Raw genomic sequence first — 6,114 nt, forward strand, 5'->3', positions numbered from 1 at the left:
CATGAGCCACAACTACTGAGCCCGCGTGCTGCAACTACTGAAGCCTGCATGCCTAGAGCCTGTGCTGTGCAAGAAGAGAAGCCACTGCAGTGAGAAGCCTGCACACCACAACGCAGAGTAGTCCCTGCTTGCCGCAACTACAGAAAGCCCACGTGCAGCAATGAAGACCCAACACAGCCAAAAATAAATAAATAAAATAAATAATTTTTTTTAAAAAGAGACACCAGAGAGAGATCTCTTTCCTTCTTTCTCTTGCTCTCTTTCCTTCCGCAGCACACCACACACCAAGGAAATGCCATGTGAGGACTTAGTGAGAAGGCGGCCATCTACAAGCCTCAAGAGACTTCTCAACTGGAACCCTGCTAGGGCTTGATCTGGGATTTCCAACCTCCAGAATTGTGAGAAAATAAATGTCTGTAATTTAAGCCACCCAGCTCATTTTGTTACAGCAGCCTGAGCAAACTAATACACCACATTTGGCTCTAGAGAGATGATGATGAATCAGACAAAGCCCTATATGCTTTAGGAGCACACTGTCTACCAAGAAGAGACATCTCATGAAAATACATGATGAGTGCTTCCACCTTGGCCTGGGAGATATGAAAGGCTCCACAGAGCACACATTTGAACCAGGTTTTCAAAGAGGCCCGACCAGGAGAAGAAACAGCAATCCAGGCAGAGAGAACCCCCAGCAAGGTCCGAGAGACTTTAAAAGGCAGATGTATTTGGTGAACACTGAGAGGTTAGCGGGTATAGAGGGCATGACAGGGAACACTGGAAGAGGCTGAAAAGATAGACTGGGGCAAGATGTGAAGGTCCCTGAGTGCCAAAACCAAAGACTTTAAATTTCAATATAAGAAAATATTTACGGGGGCTTCCCTGGTGGCGCAGTGGTTGAGAGTCCGCCTGCCGATGCAGGGGACGCAGGTTCGTGCCCCGGTCCGGGAGGATCCCACATGCCGTGGAGCGGCTGGGCCCGTGAGCCATGGCCACTGAGCCTGCGTGTCTGGAGCCTGTGCTCCGCAAGGGGAGAGGCCGCAGCAGTGAGAGGCCCGCATACCACAAAAAATAATAATAATAATAATAACAGCTCTAGAAAATTTAGCCATTAGTTTTCCTTTTGCATTGAAGCCTGAAATATGAAAATACAAGTCAATGGACTGCAACCTCCAGGACAAAATAAGTCAGGCATTGTGCAAAGTCTCAGGAGAATCCAGCTGAATCCTAGTTTAACATTAATTTTTAATTTTGAAGCTAACTGTGTTGACATTGAGAAAAATGTAGTCTAGAACCTATGAAAAGGCACAGGGATTCTCTGACCCATAAGTAACGTTTCAAAGAGCCTACTGGAAATCATAAGTCTAACTGATCATAAAACTGCTCCAGCCATAACATCACAGTTCTTTGCTTTTAGCTGGAATAACAAGAACCCGGTGAGATTATATTAGTTATGGTAAGGAGGGAAAAACCTCCGCATGTCGGTTACATTTCTGATTAGTAAAGGGAAACTGAATTATCATTTCACAAATACAATCTTTGATAGTAAACAAAATCTTTTAGAACAAGAATCCTATTCGAAAAAAATAATTAAAATCCTTTCAGTGTTTGAGGAGGGAAAACCTCCAAGAAACTTAAAAACAGGGGCTATTGTCTTAATAATAATGATCCATTTATACTGAGCCCTTACTGTGTGCCTTACATCAATGTTCTCCTTTAACGCTCACAACTCCATGAAGGCACTATTACCTTCAGCTTACAGATGAGGAAACTGAGCTCAGAGTTCAATAGCTTGTCTGAGGACACCCAACTGGTATGAGCCATGTTTAAGAATCAAACTCAGGGCTTCCATGGTGGCAGCAGTGGTTAAGAATCCGCCTGCCAATGCAGGGGACACAGGTTCGAGCCCTGGCCTGGAAAGATCCCACATGCCGCGGAGCAACTAAGCCCGTGTGCCACGACTACTGAGCCTGAGCTCTAGAGCCCGCGAGCCACAACTACTGCAGCTCACGTGCCACGCTACTGAAGCCTGCGCGCCTAGAGCCCGTGCTCCGCAACAAGAGAAGCCACCACAATGAGAAGGCCGTGCACCACAACGAAGAGTAGCCCCCGCTCACCGCAGCTACAGAAAACCCGCGCACAGCAACGAAGACCCAACACAGCCATAAATAAGTAAATAAATTAATTGATTAAAAAAAAGAATCGGGCCTCCCTGGTGGCGCAGTGGTTGAGAGTCCGCCTGCCGATGCAGGGGATGCGGGTTCGTGCCCCGGTCTGGGAGGATCCCATATGCCGCGGAGCGGCTGGGCCCGTGAGCCATGGCCGCTGGGCCTGCGCATCCGGAGCCTGTGCTCCGCAACGGGAGAGGCCACAACAGTGAGAGGCCCGCATACCGCAAAAAGAAAAAAAAAAAAAAAAAAAAAAAAGAATCAAACTCAGGAAAATTAACTCCAAAGCTTATTCTTAATCACCATATTTCCTATTTTATGCATCTCCCTTCCCTCACTCGGTTGGATAACCTTTGCCTGCCCAACAACTAAAGGAGGCGGACTTTCCACTAGGTTCAAACTCGAGCAAGAGTCTGGGAGGAAAACAAGACTCTTGGTGCCTGTTATACACACATCACCCACCAGACTTCTGGCTCTTAGACCAGATCTGGGAGAATGCGAATCTTCCAAGAACTCTGTGAATTCCTGTGGCACAACTATTTAAGAATTCCATGCTCTGTGATCTGGTAACGCTAACCCCAAATTCTTCATTCTGCTGCCTTTAGTACTTACCTTCTCTTGACTGTGGAGGTCGTTTTATCAGTATTCAACACCAAACTCATGAAGAACTGAAGAACAGGAAGAGAAAAGCAGTATACGACATCCTTTAAGGCAGTGCATGCTCTCTGCCCATCTGTCCTAACCTTTTTCTCCTATTCTTTAGGTAAAACCTACTCTAGGACAGGGCACAGGTATTGGTCAACAAATGACCCAAAATAAAGAGAAAAGTGCAATTGCATTTCTGGATTCAAAGAGGTCACTTCAAACACAAAAGAGGTACAAATTTCTATTAGTTGGGGTCTTCAGCAGGACCACTCCACGACAGCAGCCCCACTGCTGGGCTGATGATAGAAAAACACTTCCTTTTTCAATTCCTTAATATTAGGAGCACAGTGTGGTCCTACAGGCTTCCTGTTGTTGGATGTTTTCTGTTAAGTCCAAACAGAGAATTATTCCAATCTCAAGGTTCTCTATCTAAAACAAAGGCCAGGACACAGCTGGAATTCAACAAATGTTATCTTCGAATTTTCTTCATTAGGGTAAACTAGGCTTGAATTATCTGAGACATTTATGACTTGATCACAGTGGCAAAGCTGACACAATGGTGGTTCCCGTCATGGAACTCAAGCAGGAGAAAGGAATGCAAGATTACATTGCCATGAACTCATTCTGAATTAGGTTAAGAAGGTAAACTGATGTGTCTGGTTACTTATTTACTTAACATAAAGATGAAAGTGACCTAACCTGGCAACCATAAAAATCCTCAGAGGTTAAGCAAATTCAAAGAGATTTTTGAAAGGTAGATTTCAGAAAAAACTAGCTAATGCTTTTGGAGGACTATTTCATAAAATGAGTGACAAATGGAAGCCAAATTCAGTGGAGGTAGGGGTTGCATACAGACTGCCTTCATTCTCCTGAGTTATAGCCTGTATAAAGCTGTCATTTTAGCAAAGCACTAAAATCCACCACAGTTTTGTGTAAGTCAGCTCAAGTGCTATTGTGCTATTATATGCATAAATCTTTATTTGCATTAGAAAGGCATTAATTACCTCATACTACAATATGTAATTAAGAAATAAATGTACCAGCTCAGCCTTACAAGATAAATGGATTACTGCAAGAATAAAAGTTGTGATTTTAACTAGCCACATTTCAATGTTGACTATAAGAAAGCCTAGCACTACCTAAGCTGGGTCCTTTATATAGTAAGGACCAGATATTATACAGCAAGTTGTCTAGTAATCACAGTTGCCTGTGAAAAACAAAAATTACCATTCAGTTTCTAAGGCACTAGAAAGTTTGGAATGAATGAGCTTCACAGAGACAGAACCAAACATGAAGATTCACAAACTACTACTCAGAAGGGAACCCAGAAATGTCTGGGATAATGTCTCTCTCAGTGAAGAAAAATAAAAAGGGTTCATTCATTTGGTAACTAGTTGAATGCATAGTATGTACTAAGGATGGTTAGGCAGGAGGTGAGGCTGGGGGTTGGGAGGTGGAATATGGAGAAATGTGGCTAGTGAGGTTTAAGTGGTAAGTACTTAGAACAGCCAGTGTGACATGTGGGAAAGCTGACCTGGGACAGCTGGAAGAGATGAGGGGCCACTTGTAACATCTGTGGAGTGTCCAGCAGTAGGCATTCTATGATTGTTGAAATGAACGATGGGCTGGAAGTGAGACCTGGGTTCTGGCCTTAGCTCTGCCACTAACCAACTGCATAGCTTTGCCAAGTCATGTATCATCCTGAAGGGTATTATGTCTCTTTTTGTAGAAAAAAAAAAAACACTTAAGAGCATGCCTCTGGAGATCTCTCTTTCTGTAATACGCCGTCAGTCAACATTCTCCGTACAGTTCGCATTCCATCCAGTTTACAAGGACGGTGTGAAAGATACACAACAATACAGCTCCCTGGCTGGGTATTTATCACGTACATCCTCAGAAAAAGAACAAACACCTGGCAACAACTGTTTTGAAGGTCTCATCCTAGGAGAAGTAAACATAATAGGGGTCACCTTTGTTCTTCTTTAAACCCTTATGATGTGTAATCTAGTACCTAGACAAGCAGTCTTTAACACGCTAGTCAGTCCATGGATAGGCTTTTAGGGAGGACTCACAAACACCCTGAAATTATATGCAAACTGGTTTCCTACATGAATGTATGCACAAAATTTCTTTGCATTTTCAAGTAATCCATAAACCCTTCCCCCCAAAAAAGGTTAATAACCACTGCTCTAAGAATGTTTCTTTTATTTATTCATTTATTTATTTTTATTTTGGGCCGTGTTGGGTCTTTGTTGCTGTGCGCAGGCTTTCTCTAGTTGCGGCGAGCGGAGCACGGGCTCTAGGCGCGCGGGTTTCAGTAGCTGTGGCGCGTGGGCTCAGGAGTTGCGGCTCACGGGCTCTAGAGCGCAGGCTCAGTAGTTGTGGCGCACGGGCTTAGCTGCTCCGCGCACGTGGGGTCTTCCCCGACCAGGGCTCGACCCCATGTCCCCTGCAGTGGCAGGCGGATTCTTAACCACTGTGCCACCAGTAAAGTCCCGGAATGTTCCTTTTCTGAGGCAACTTTCCTGCTGAGTTAATAATGGGTCAAATTCCCATAGTGTCCTATTAACCGTTAGGCAAGGAGAGTTAAAGTTGAACCGCTTTGTACAGCTTAATCTACTACTGTACGTGGTATCTGAGACGCTATACTGTAGTACTCAAATAAAAGCATACGAACACAAATCCTGACACTGGACATATGTATTAGTCCCACAGTTTAAAAATGTGTTTGCAAACTTCATCTTCGTTGATCCCGACTAGGTGTGCAAATGGCAAGTTACTTGGCCTCTAGGGGACCCACCACGGAAAGCAAATACAAGGTGGCCGTGGAACGGCGGACGGGTCCGGTTTTCTCATCCACGCCCGCGACCGTCCCTCCCGGTTCCGCAATCCCAGGCCTTCCGAGCATCCGCAGCCGGCGCATCGCGGGCCCCCGGCGCCGAGGTCCCGACGTGACGCTACCCGAATTCACTCACGTCTCCGGGAGTCACGGCCTATCTCTCCTCAGCCCTCCAGCATCATACACGGACACCACGAGCCCCGGCCACGTTCCCTGACTGACCCCACTCCCCGGCGCCTCGCGACTCCCAGCCGCGCCCACCACCAGCAGCGACCGGCGCGCGGACGTCTCAAACGCTTACGGCCGCCGGCACGTGACCAACGCCCGCTAACCCCTGGCAGCCAGCACCGGTTGCCCTAGATGCCGGCGCGTGCAGTGCGCGCATGCGCGTGCGCATGCGTAAGACGGGAGCGCTCCGGCGGCCGTTTCAAAGCAGTTGGGCGCATGCGCCGCGTGACGCCCCGC

The 6,114-nt window shown here is 46.4% G+C and overlaps 1 long non-coding RNA gene across 1 annotated transcript in view; it reads right to left on the bottom strand.

Annotated features, from left to right (window-relative positions):
• LOC309812212 overlaps positions 1-5,986 on the bottom strand; it is a 44,313-nt gene extending 38,327 nt beyond the window's left edge. The window contains exon 1 of the long non-coding RNA XR_014295301.1: positions 5,772-5,986. This is a non-coding gene — a long non-coding RNA (uncharacterized lncRNA). The remainder of the gene's footprint in view (positions 1-5,771) is intronic.
• Between the last annotated feature and the right edge of the window lie 128 nt (positions 5,987-6,114).

The sequence above is a fragment of the Mesoplodon mirus genome (genome assembly GCF_964341445.2).
Source record: "Mesoplodon mirus genome assembly, chromosome: 11".
NCBI lineage: Eukaryota > Metazoa > Chordata > Mammalia > Artiodactyla > Ziphiidae > Mesoplodon > Mesoplodon mirus.